Source organism: Oreochromis niloticus, linkage group LG15, assembly GCF_001858045.2.
Source record: "Oreochromis niloticus isolate F11D_XX linkage group LG15, O_niloticus_UMD_NMBU, whole genome shotgun sequence".
NCBI classification, from domain to species: domain Eukaryota; kingdom Metazoa; phylum Chordata; class Actinopteri; order Cichliformes; family Cichlidae; genus Oreochromis; species Oreochromis niloticus.
Window position 1 is genome coordinate 30,615,743 of NC_031980.2, and position 13,594 is coordinate 30,629,336.

A 13,594-nucleotide genomic window follows, 5' to 3' on the forward strand; every position below is an offset into this window, starting at 1 on the left:
AGGTAGCTGTTGTGATTTGCCACTATATAAACAAATTGAAATTGAAATTGGATGAACCCTGCTAATAGTAGCAGCCTAAACACTTCTTTGACATTCTTCTTACCGAAGATACAAAGTGATGCTTTGAGTACAATGAGCACATTATATCTCACTTGTAGTTCACTTTGACCAGTGGTCATAAGTTGGTTATGTGGCACGCAGGCACTGGTGCTCATGCCTGGACTTAATTGCATCTGTGGCGCTTATGGGAAACAGGCTGAAAATGTGCCCCATGCACTGCACATCATTGCAACTCTTTCAGTTCAGCAGAATTTAACAGTTAATCTCATTTGAGCCATTTCATCCTCAACAAGACCTCTTCGACCTTCTTGTTCTGTACTCCATCAGTGGCTAATTGTGGGCCCTGTATGTCCGAGAATATGAGCTCTCCCACTTCTCGCTCTGGGGCATATGTACATATTCTCTGTGGAATGCCGGAAAAGCTTTTGTGTCGTCTTTTCAAAGTTCTTCTGAGGTCTGTTAATGGTATGTTCCCAAGCCCTCTACATGCATTTCTACACTAACTGCTGTAATTGAAGTTTTCAAGAAAAGAATGGGGAGGATATGGTCATATTGCCTCATATTAGCCTTGCCATTGGGACACTGACAGATTAAATGCCTTTTACTGTGGCCAGTGGCCTTTCTTTGTCTGGTGTGCTATAAATCTTCAAAGATATTTTTATGCTATATTATTTTAAACACTGGTATTGGTGTTCCATCCCTAATTAATATGGTTAAAATCTGGGAATATGGTTTAAATCAGTGTTCTTCCAACTTGCCAGCAGGGGATGTTTGCAAAGTCAGTATAGAAAACAAAATCAGTACAGAAATCTATGTTCTCGGTTCTCAGTGAGTTTACACTTGTTTCAACCATGACTCCATCAGACTTAAAAGGATAAGAAAAAAACTAGCTACAACATGAGTGTTTTCAGTATCCCTGTGTATCTCAGTCAGCTCTGCCCCTTGATGATTTCAAAAGACTAAGATGCTCATCTCTAGGCTTCAGGATAAGACTTCACGACCTAATGGGTGACATCAGCTATAATGAAACAGGATCATGGTGATCTGTGCTGGCAGTCTGCCAGTTTCAGCCTTATTGTTAGTTATTGTTTAAATCTTCTGTGGTTTTAACGAGCCTATTTCAAGTTCAGACATTCTGTACATTTTTCAATAACAGAGATGCAACAGCCAGATCCTTTTAACACTATGATACCATATTACGTATTTTCATGTATTCTGGAAGTCTTTATTATCCAAGCTCTGAGAGGCTTTCACTCTCAGAGTTTAGATGATACATTACAAAAACGAGTAGTTATCTAGAAAACAAGAAAAGGTCATTTTATTTCCAGGCTGTGAGGAAGTCATCCTTTGTGAAGGATGAATAAATGTTTTGTCTGAGCTAATTTTGTTTTGATGCTCTTCTCTTGTTTGTAATAAAAAAAAATCCCTAGGTCTCCCAGTGATACAGCCTTCACTGGCTGCACAGTCATTTTCTGTAAATGGAGAACTCCGTCACAAGTGACAACAGTGTTGGCTGAAAGTCCCTGATTGTGAATCAGCACCATCTTTGAAAGAGACAAAGGAAAATAGCCTGTGGCTGTCACAAGCACTCATCTTTCCCCAGTGAAAAGGAGAACAGGTCCTACATCCTAATCTTGGATATAGCTCCTGACTAATTTATGGCATTCAAGGCTGTTACCAGATCGTTTAATGCCATTTGGTTTAGTAGTGTTTGTTGTAACCATGACGACAGCAGTCAGCCTTTCTAAATTTACATAAGTCTGAATAATTCAAATACTGAACCTCTTCACCTGTTGCTTCATACAATCGTATGCAAACCTTCTCCTGCACTGAGTGATGATATATCTGCGGATTTGCATGTTTAGTCTGTTTACTGCAAATCACATTAGTAATGATCAGTGTTGCTAAGGGTTTGCTAGTTATTTTCACAATCGGCCTGACTATTTCAGCTTCCACAAACAGCCTCTCCTGTTTATATTTAGTGCAGTCAGCTCCATTTAATGCATGATAGTGCAGGTGCGTCTTGATTTTGAAACTTCTCCTGCGTCTCATGTTTGTTTCTCAGTATTTTCATTATTTGCACCACTATTACAGACCAGTTCCTGTTTTTATACAGACATGCAGTGATTGAAACATCCCCTTAATCTGAAATCAGTAAATTCATTTAGCCATAAATACAGACAGACTGACAAAGTTCTTTTTTCATTGAAAACTGCTTTGATTCACTGACAAATATTTAAATAAGTCTATTTAACATTAAGGGTTTTCTTTCACATCTATCCTTTAAAAAAAAAAGTCTTTCAAGAGAAAAAAAGATTTGAAGCCTTTTGAAGTTGAGAGCAGCGTCATGGCTGTACCTCTCTTAAACTTGCTCACTGACTCAGTTTTACCCCCGCACCCAACTAAAGGAATTAGTCAATAGTTTCTTCTGTCGAGGCTGTGAATCAATATGACAATAGCAAAACAATGCCAGTGCTACTAGTTCTCCATTTCTTTCCAGTGGCTAATTATCATTTTCTGTTAAAAGGGTGATACTCTAAAAGAAAGGATAGCAATCCATCTCTCTTTGGATATTTTTGTATTGTTTCTTTTGGTGTCAGAGATTTTCCATGGTTTTGAAGTACGCCTCTCCACTGCAGGTGAAGAAGTTCTATGTTACATCCAAGTAGCTGGGAAGACTTCCCCATTGAAACAGAAGCAGAATAATGACCACAGACCTCACTTTTTATAAATATGGGGATTATTTTTGTGCTTTGGTTGAAGTGGGAAATTTCCCCTTGTAGTGGAGGACACATTTTATTACCTCTGGATGAACTCATGCACATGTAATACATAATGGTTACTAAATTGAGGTTTCTGAATTCAATATTTCTAACCGTATATAAACATATCCACCTCAAATATCTAATAATAAGACAAAAGAGCCATCTGAGTAAAAAAGAAAAAAAATCACCACTCCAATAATAATAAAAATAATAATAATAATAAAAATAATAATAATAATAATAGGATTCTTGTCGTGTAGTAATGACAATAGTAGGTGAAACTGAAAATTAAAGTGATCTGCAAACAGCTGTCAGTCATAGACTGTATATTAAAGACGCACATAGCCCCCCAATGTCACTCACTAGTTTGTGAAGTCCTGTTGTAATGTTTTAGTTGTGTGTGTAGGTTCTTGGCCATCCAGGTAATGGTAGTCTTGAGAGCTTGAAAAAGAAGCAACTGGACTTCTTTGAGTTTGTGATGACGTTTCATCTCAGTGAATCATGATGGGTTATGGCAAGGTCTCAGAGTGGTTTCACCTGACCAAAGTCCTTCCTCAAGCAAGTCTTGTCATGTGGCATAATCTAAATTACTTTTAATGTCAGCTGACGTAATGCTTTGCACTTTTTTTTAAAAAACTGGAAGTACTTCAACAACCATCTTTGATGCTGATGAATCCTGATTTCAGTTCATGTTTCTTTGTGTGAGACGTCTCTATCTCAGATCTAAGATATAACAGACATGCTGTGTGTTCATATGGAAGCTACTTCAGCCCTAAAGTATAGCTTGCTTTACCTTTTTCGCTCTTCATGGGAAATACCATTTGCAAAATGAGAATCTTGTTGTAATCATCATGTTAGCCATTGCCACATTTGGAGCTTGATTTTGGGGCCAGAAATGTTCATCATTTCACAAAAAAAGTGGACTGCTATTCTATCAGCTTATTCTACTAAACTTGGCTAACGAGCTAAATACATACATGTGTACATTGTTTAATACGCAAACAAAAAAATCTTCTAATTAATGCTAATAAATTAGGAGAATTTCACTGGCTAAAGCTGAAGCACAAAGCTCTTGAATGACTGGATTCAGTGAGAGCTAAGCAGTAAATAGTGTGGCACAAATAGACAGATGCATGCGTAGCTTTTGGCGGTTATGTCATATTCATGCAACATTAAACAAACCCCAAAGTAAAAAGATAATCTGACCCTTTCCAAATCCTCACTTCTTTCAAGTAACTGCAGTGGACTGGCTTTTCATTTCTTGCAGCTCTCCGTTTAACGTAAGAGCCAGTGTTCCCAGCCCCTCCCTCCCTGCCTCCCCGCCGTTGCATTTGCCTCAGCCTGCATCTGCTCTAGAGAATCCTACTGACCTACATTCAGCTGCAGTTTACTGCCGGCTCCAGCCTGGGCTTCATGCAGTCCTCTGCCAAAACCAAATCCACACTGTTCTTGCACATCAGTGCTCTGACCCACATCTCCATGGCAACAGCTCCATAATGCCATGGCAGTGTAGTGGCGGCTGGTTAGGGCTAGTGAAATAGGGTTCCCTGACCTACGCAGTAGGGAATGTTGAGGTTGCACTCGCCTTCCAAAAAACCACCACCCTTTCGCTCTGACTCTGATGAGGGGATTAGCAAATACATGATAAAATATCTCCATGAATTTAGGGACTCCCCAACACTGAGCTGGCCTTTTTCTAATCTGTCATTGCCGTTTAACAATGATAAAATTTTTCTTGTCTCCTTTAAGCCATCCTGATGATTCCCGTTGCTCCTCTCATCCTGTACCATATGTTCCCACAATTCCCTGCCAGATTTTTCACTTCACGTGCTGCATCGCTCTGTCACTGTTCCTTCCTCTTTGTTTTCCCGCTATTACTGCTACTAACATAAGTGTGAAATTCCAAAACGGGGCAAAGTGTTTTTGGTGAGTATTTCAGTGGAATACGCTCATATATTTCTCCACAGGTAGGGACTGAAAGGGACTGAGCAGCGACAGAAAAGGGCTGCTAGCTACAGCAGATTCTCACTGCTCACTCAAAGAGGAAGAGGCAGTTTGGGTTGAGCTCTCATTAGAAAGTTGGCCCCTATCACCGTATCCTTGTCTCTGGCCGGCTGAGCCCCCTGGAATAGGACTGGCCCCTGTTTGATTTTTATCACAATAATGCACTGTCACTTCACATGTACACTGGGTGAAACTTACCCCACCAACTGCCACCACTCGGTTCAGATAACACCAGTGACAATTGGCGCTCTGTCTCTCTGTGTCTTTGGGTACCTGCTGCGGCAGTTTATAACGTGGCTGCCAGATGGCCCCCCAGGACACACAGATCCCACCCGTAGATGTTCCATGTAAAAGTCTGCTGACAGTACAGACTACTTGCTTACTGATAAAACTATGTTCTGTGAAAACTACATCTACATGCTACAAGAGAAACTCCACCTATATACTTTTACTGGTCTCATTAGTTGCATCTCTTGCAGTGTAAGCAAGCACTCTGTAATCACAAATAATCAGATTCATAGCAGACCTGTACTAATGTTTGAAGTGGATTCAAATAATTATGTACCTATTTCACCAACAAAGGTGCGTTAGGTATTTAATTCAAATGTATGCTTGAAATAAAATTTTTGAAATAAAATTAAAAGATTTTTTTTGTTTTCTTTTGTAAACCCTTGTTCTTGTTCATTTATGCACTGTGAAGAAAGTCTTAAAATTGACATTTTCTACCTAGACTCACCTTCTGTGCTAATCTGAGTTTTATATTCAGTATAATTTCATCTTGTGTTGCCCGCTGGTATGAGCAGACTGAATGGTCTCTTCATGTCTTTGGAGGACACAAGTGCGCTGCATGTGCAGCTGTTTGCTTTTGTCAGTGTGTGAAATTAGATTCTTCTCACTCTTGTAGTACTTCGTTCCATCAGCCTTTTACCAGTTCAGACCTGTTTTCTTTTTTTTTCCCGACGTATGTGCCAAAATGGGAAATCACAATGCGCCAATGTGAAGGTTTCCTTGGGGTTATTTGTCTGATATTCCATCTCTGCCATTTTTCTCTGGCCTAAACAAGCTTTTCCAGTCTGTCAGCTTTATTCTGCGGTAACCAGAGAAAACAAGGTCAGTTAAAGAAAGACACCAGACCACATCATGTGAGCTTGAGCTCAGTACAACTTCTGAAACTGATATTATAAATGGATTTCAGCCCAAAGTAGATTGTTTTCACACTTTTCACATTTTGGTTGTAGTTTCTATCATAGATAAAGGCAACCACAGTAGGTTATTAGCTGTTATTCCAGTCACCTTGTTTCTTCTCACTACAACTGGATTTATGCAGTTTGTATTTAAAAATGTTTTTTTAAGAAACATATTTAAAGGGGTAATTATTTAGTTATTTTCTGTGCCATGTCCCTTAGAGGGGCAGTACAGTATTTTGGCTGCTGGTTTATCCACTGGAGATTAGTACAATCAAATTTATTCATTTAAATTATGTGTAAATTTAAAGGAGGCCCGAAATTAACTCTAGAGGAAGCTGGAAAAAGTCTAAAACTAAAACCTATTTTGCAGTGGCGTGCTCTCTAGAACCTGCTAGAGTTTCATGGACTGGTCCTCACAGCACTTGAAGTGCACACAGCAATGGCACAATGAAATAAAGAACATGTCGGATTGAGTTCATTCAATAGTGGACATTGGTTGCACAGAGATGTTTTGCTTTGGCAGCAACTTAAACAACTGAGTTAAATTGGCACAAGTTATTCGTAGTCAATAAACATGTGCATTTTGTGTTGACATTAAACTTGTATGTGGATATTTTTTTCCTCCAATTTAATTGAATTAATAACAAAAATCACATAGTTGTCACATCATCCGTCCGCTTGTCCTTTTCAGGGTTGCAACAGCTGGAACTTGGCAACAGTTGTTTGTTCACATTGTTGTATGAACACTACAGAATGCGTCATTGGTTATAGTGGAGGAAAAGCTGTGAGAAGGATGTGACTGTCAAATGGCTATAATGTCAAGCATGGACAGTGTCAATGCATGCCTACCTCCCTCATGCAATACTTTGTACTTTGGGACAACTTGGTGCATTAGTTGATTTTTCAATGACCAGACAAGCACATAGTGACTTTCCTGGAGCCCCTGGTTCCCAGCACCTCTAAGCCTTATAATAAATCCAGCCTCAGCAGTTGTAGTCCAGCTGTTGCGTATGAGTTGGGCCATAATCACAGATTGATGTGTGAGCTGATGTGAGCACAGGCTGGGGGCTTCACACAATGTACCACCCAGAATGTCTTGAATTGCCTAATCCTTTCCCACCATTGTGCACATATCTCTATGGCTACAAGTGACAGCTATCATTCTCATTTTTGTTACTTATGCCTTAGTTGAGAGTTTTGGTTTAGTTGCCCTGGTAATGCTGTTTGTGCCCTAGAAAATGCTGGCCTTCTTCAAACAGCGCTTGTTTTTTTGTTTCTTCAAACGGTTAGAGTGTTGTCTCGATGTGACTTACAAAAGCGTCTTTGATAGCAGTCCTCTCCTGCCAGACTCTGTTCACTTTTTAATGGGGTTTTGACTAACCTTACTGCCAGTGCTGTAGCAGTAGCTACACATCCAAACAATCTAAAACACAGCCTGTAGACTTATTAAACCTACTCGGTGACTCTGAGCTCCCTCTGTTAAATCATGCACTTTTAAAGAAAATTTCATTTATTTGTTGACATGTCACAGCTCAAATTAACCAGTGGATGAGTGCATTTTATGGTTTGGTATTAGCGTCACTCATATGTTTTACCACATGGATGATGTTGACCAAACAGAAGCTTGTCTTACTGGATGACTGATTAGTCATTCCGGTTTTCTTTCTAAAACTGCATCCAAACAGAAAGCAACTCATACTGGAGTCAAAAGGACCTGGATTGATGTCGTCATGTAACAATAATAAAAATCAGTGTTTACTTTTAGCATGCTTTTTTCAGACAGGTATACTAAATGGCTACAGTTTCAGACAATAAGCTTAGGTTATGTACAAGTAATCCCTCCATTCCACTAAAACGGCTTGTTTTATTGACATTGTCTTCCCTGTTAGATAATATTCATTTGGAGTAGCATCTCTGTGCTATGTGGCAGTGATCAAATAAACGTAGGTATTACATTCAATTGATGTATGTAGACTGGAATTTGGTAATAACCACTGAATTGCAGAGTATGGCACAAAGCTGCTTTTCAAAGACATTTATTTCCTTGTTGACCTTCTCTGTGAAATGGATGAATAGCAGCAAATGTTATCTGTGAATGCACAGTTTCTTTGTCATAGCTGATGAAAAGGTCGCATTATATGACCCCCAAAAAGTTGGGATACTGTAAAATGTAAATAAAAAACTGAAAGACGATTTAAAAGTTTGATAAACCCATATTTTATTAACAGTCAAATAAAGAAAATATCAATCTTTAAACTGAGAACAAGTATAGTTCATTTTGAATTTATGGCAGCAACATTTCTAAAATAATTGGGATGGGGCCATGTTTTCCCCATGTAGCATCTATAAATGTCTGAAAACTCAAGCAAAAATTCTACTTCAGTACAATAACGAAGGATTTGTACTTGTTGCTTCCCACCTGTGCAGTGGAGGGTACTTTGATTGCTCTCAGCTTCTTGACTGTTCGAGGCTGACTCATGTCTTGTAACTGCACTGGTCTACTAATTAGGTCTGACAGAGAGTGATGGGAGCCATAATGTGAGAAAAAGAGCAAACAAGGCCATAGCAAACAGACTCACCTTGACCTACAACACAGCAGTTTGATTTTCCCACATACAGCATGGCTTTATCAGGATTTACACAGACCACAGTATAACCTTTAAATCTTCTTCCTGACTTTGTAAATGCATGCAACTTGGGGAGATGGCCATGCTAGCGAGGAGTTAATCATTATAAGAAATGCCTAAGAAAGCGATGGTTCATTTGAGTCATTAAACAAAGCCAGTCACGGTGGTGGTCTGCCAGTATCAGCCAGAGCCTTTGCACATTGTGTTATGGGAGATTGGCATCCAGGGAAAACACAGATTACTGTAACATAGCCATTAGCGCCTCTCAGCTCATCTCACATATTCAATACACAACAGCTGTCCTGGTTAAGCAGCAGTAGTGTGAACTGGAAGAAGTTTCAATGTTGAATACTTTTAACTGTTCAGACCTTGTTTCCACAATTCAGGGCTCTTTTTTTCTCCTGTTTTTTTTTTTCTTTCTCAGTTTCAAAAAGCTTTGAATCCTGTTTGATCACTGATTGATAGTGAATTTTCTCCATCTGTGCTTAAAAAAGAAATCTGATCTAATACTATGATATATCATAGTTTTAGTAGCTGTGTCACAGCCAGGTACTGTTTTAAGTGATAGTGAACTAATGAGACCAGGGGTTCATTACCCTTACCTGTATTTTTATTAATTTGAGTGACTGGTAAGTGGTTGAAGTGTATATGTTATTGGATTATTATGTTATTATGTTATAGGACTTGGTAGAAATATGAATGTGTCTTTCATGTGTTAAATTGTGGTTTGATGTTTTGCTCGTGTTATTTTTTTATTTAGTTTGCTAACCCCAGACTTGGGCTATTCCAGATGGGCACCTGAATCAGGTAGAGTATAAAAGGAAGCCAGCTGCTTTTAGTCTGTTTTTTTGGTGTGTGTTGGGGTGGGAAAAGTCTTCCAGTCTCATGCCCTTTTATTTGAATCAACACATGACTGCCGGTCAAACTAACACAAACTAATTGATCTCCTGTAAAATGTCAACATTTTTGAACTTCGACTTCAATCTATGAAGCAACCAATGTCCACGCTGCTAGAAAGGCAGCAGCTCATGTAGAAGGAGATGTAGCACAAGTCACACATCCACTTTTATTAGCGGCACTTTAAATTTCTCTCATCACAGAAGATGATCCTGCTCATCGTGCCAATGGAGGTCATTTTCGATAGGTGTTGTCACTGGAGCTGCTGCTGCTGCTGCTCTTTGAGCTGGGTTACCAGAACAACCTGCCCCAGACTAATAGAGCCCTGAGAGCTGTCTTCATTAAGACAGCCGGCACTGGATGACACACACAGGAGGTCACAATGGTGACGAGTTTTGGGTGTGCTGACGTGGGATCTAGAGGGAACCAGAGAGAGTGTTCCTCCAGGGATACACATACACACACGAACCAAGAGAGGAGGAGTAGGAAAAACAAGGCCAGCACTACACTACATACAAAACTATTGGTCTGTGTTCTAAGCAGTATACTGTTAATCAGACACTGTTCATATTTGAAATCCAAATATGACGTTTTCACACTGTTTTGTAAGAAACCACTGAATCAGCAACAAATATCAGGCCTCTTAGAATAATTCAAATAAAAATACTGTAATAAAGACTAATACTGTAATAAATAAACAAGGTAAACTTATGTATTAAGGGGTTAAAAACAGTCTGACATTAACAGAGCAGAAGTTGTGGGTGACTGAAACAGACGCCAGTTTCATGTAAACTGTGACAGTATCACTTTCACTTCTTCTTGGGTTCATTGTTGCTTCACTCAGCAAACCACGCTGTTTTATTTCTCTTTTGCTTGGTGGTTTAAATTTTTTCCTTCCTCATCCATGACAGCGAAGATGAAAGTATTTACACCGTCAGTGATGCAGAACTTGCAACCAATGAGGGAAATTGTGTTTGTGCATAACAGCTCCCCGATGCCCCTGAAGCGCAGCAACGCGGCAATTTGAAGAAGAAGGAGGGATGTTGCAATCAGCTGATAAAACCCTAACTCCTGGTGCTAAGTTGAGTTTATGCTGTGCGCCCACTGCATGAAACTCTACATAGCAGATAAACTAAGTTATGGTATCTTTGACTGGAGTACCAGGTTCAGCAAACAGCGCATTTCAGCACTGAGTGCTCATGCTTTGCTGCGGTGTTTCAACACAAAAAGTGTAGGAAATGTGTGCTGACTCCGAGTACAAAGTGTATACTAACAACAAAATACACTCATTAAAATATCTTAAAGCTGTATGACGTTTGAAGTTGTATCTAGTTGTACAATTTGGCAACAAGTAGTACTTGAAATGAATCATTGTGTTTCTAAGTGTATTCAAAATAGTTTCCAAAAAGGGAATTGCTTATTTTAAAGCACCTTTGAGCAGACCTTTTCCTTCCTCAGAAAACCATAGAAAATGAGAAGTGAGAAAAAGAAGTGAATTAAGGGATCCTGGAATTATATTAAGGGATGTGTGCATAGGTTAAAGATATATAATTAAGTCTTAGGGAGAATAAAGGTATAAATAAATACGATAAAGGGATTTTAAAACCATTAGATGGGTCCCACTGGATGGGGCATGGAGCCACTACAGGTGGGAATAACACTAAGCTAATGTTAGCGCCCATGATGTTACTCATAGACCAGTGAAGACCCATTCATGAACCCTCAAACTGATGATTTTTGAGTCTGTAGATTTTGATTTTCATCCCCAAAAAACAAAAAAACAAAACAAGACAGCAAGACTGATTCACCCAACCACACGTGCACATTCATACAGTGTTTTCTCTATGCCTAAGCACTTTTATCTAACACACTTATCTAACACACAATCCAGGATGGAAAAAAAGCATGTGCTTTTAAACATTAAAACTGTTCATATTTTAGCAGGAATTCTAAAACTGCATCAAATCTTGGTTAAACAGATGGTTGCCAAGGGGTATTAGGCAGGGTTTGTTCACTACGATAGAAAAGTATGGAATTTACTAAATAACAATGAAACTCCAATCCAAGACTCCAGCTCTGACAGAAGAGAAGTGACAAGGCACTTTATGTTAACTTGTCATACAAAGTAATTTCTGCTCATTACACTGCACACAGCTGGAGAGCAGCCTGGCCTGCCCCAGCAGTCTAATTGCTGTTCTTTATCCTACCCACCAGCTAAATGGGTTCGAACAGTTGAGGGAACAGGGTTTGAGTTTACCTTTTCCTTAGTGATGTGCAGAAAGCAGAAATGAGTGCTTGTGTTTGCCTGTTTGTATGTGACTATATATAGCCAAAAAGGAAGAAGAGCTGAGAGCTGACTAGTTATGTTATTGAAAGTTGTCCTTAGGAGACTGGACTGCTGGTTCGCTTGTACAAAAAAACGGAACTTAAATGCAGTGAAAGCACTTCCTCCACTCAGCCCTACACTTACTTTCAGAACACATTATAAATGAATGTTAAAATTGGTCGCAAATGTAGGGCTACATCTGAATTTGTGTGTTTTATCTACATTCGACGTTTAAACCTCTTCTAAAATGCTTGTGACTGAAATGCAACCCGTTCCTAATTCACTTGTTGTATCTTTTCTGCAACTGCGCCACAAAACACAAAATTGGGACTCTTAAGTTGCTCAGCTCACTAAGACCTCAATCACAAAACCACCATGCTGGGAAAAATGCTAATTCAACAACCAGCTGGAGAGTGGTTGCTGGCTATCGCTAGCAGTGTAATAGTCCAGAATATGCTATTGATTCAATGCCAAGTAAATACAGGGCCAGTAGCACTAATACAGCTACTTCATACTTTTAAAGGCAGCTTATGTAGGGGGAGCAGTGTGTCATGATTTATGATGCAAGTGCATCATCAGTATGCTTAATTTGAATACATTTTAATGAGCACTTCATGACCGTGACGTTTTCTTTCCACTCTTAATTAGTTAACACAACAAACACACCTTTTGAAGGTGCTTTGAAAATGTTTTTTGTCCATCCATCCATCTTCTTCCACTTATCCAGGGCTGGGTCGCGGGGAGAGCAGCGTAAGCAGAGAAGCCCAGATCTCCCACTCCACAGCCACCTCCTCCAGCTTCTCCAGAGGAACACCAAGGAGTTCTTTTTTGTTTTTTTGAGGGTTTTTTTTAAGGTTTTTCCCTTAAAAAGGATGCTTCTGTTGTTTTCAATAACCTTTAAATAAACTGACTTTACTTTTAAAACAAAAAGGTTATTATATTCAGATATTTTCATGCTTCATGTTTGAATAATTTTTTCCCAAAAAGTGGGTGTTGTCTGTAACATCTTTTAAAATTATTTCAGAGAAAGCATACGGTTTGATATCTTCAAGATAAAAATACATAAGATGTAAAAACATTTAAATGAAATCTCTTTTTTGCACATTAATCAAGAAAATATTTTGGACCTAAGCTTTATTTTCACTGTGTCACATGTCTCCTTTTAAAAACAGATTATCTTTGGAAAATGTACCCTGCACATGATGTTTCTAATTTAAAAATCTTAATCTATATTTTAGAATGTGTGACCAAGTGGTCGGCGGGGTTAGATAAAAGGAAATAAAATGACAACGCCACCTAGGGGATTTTCACCCCTAGGAAATATATTTAAGAAAAATAGATAAAAGGAATAAAAAGAGGCCGCACAGATTCAAGGATGCACTCCGAGGCAGGTTGGCTCCAATATTAAAACAGTTTATTTATAATAAAAATAAATAAAATATTAGAAACCAAAATGTAGCGTCATTGTTGACAGTGTCTTAACGTGAAAATAAAACAAACATGGAACTTGGACTTACCAGCAGCCGTGGACCCAAAAGAAAATCACACAAAACGAAAATCACTGCAGCCCACCCGGTGCTGTACAAAAGAAAGTGTGAAAACGACCCACCACCTGAGGTCCCAGGGCCACTGGTACGTCCTCCGTTCACTAAAAGAAAACACAGAAAAATATGTTAAAAGAATAAAAGGACACTGAGCGTCAGGCTCGCTACAGATGATAAAAAGAAC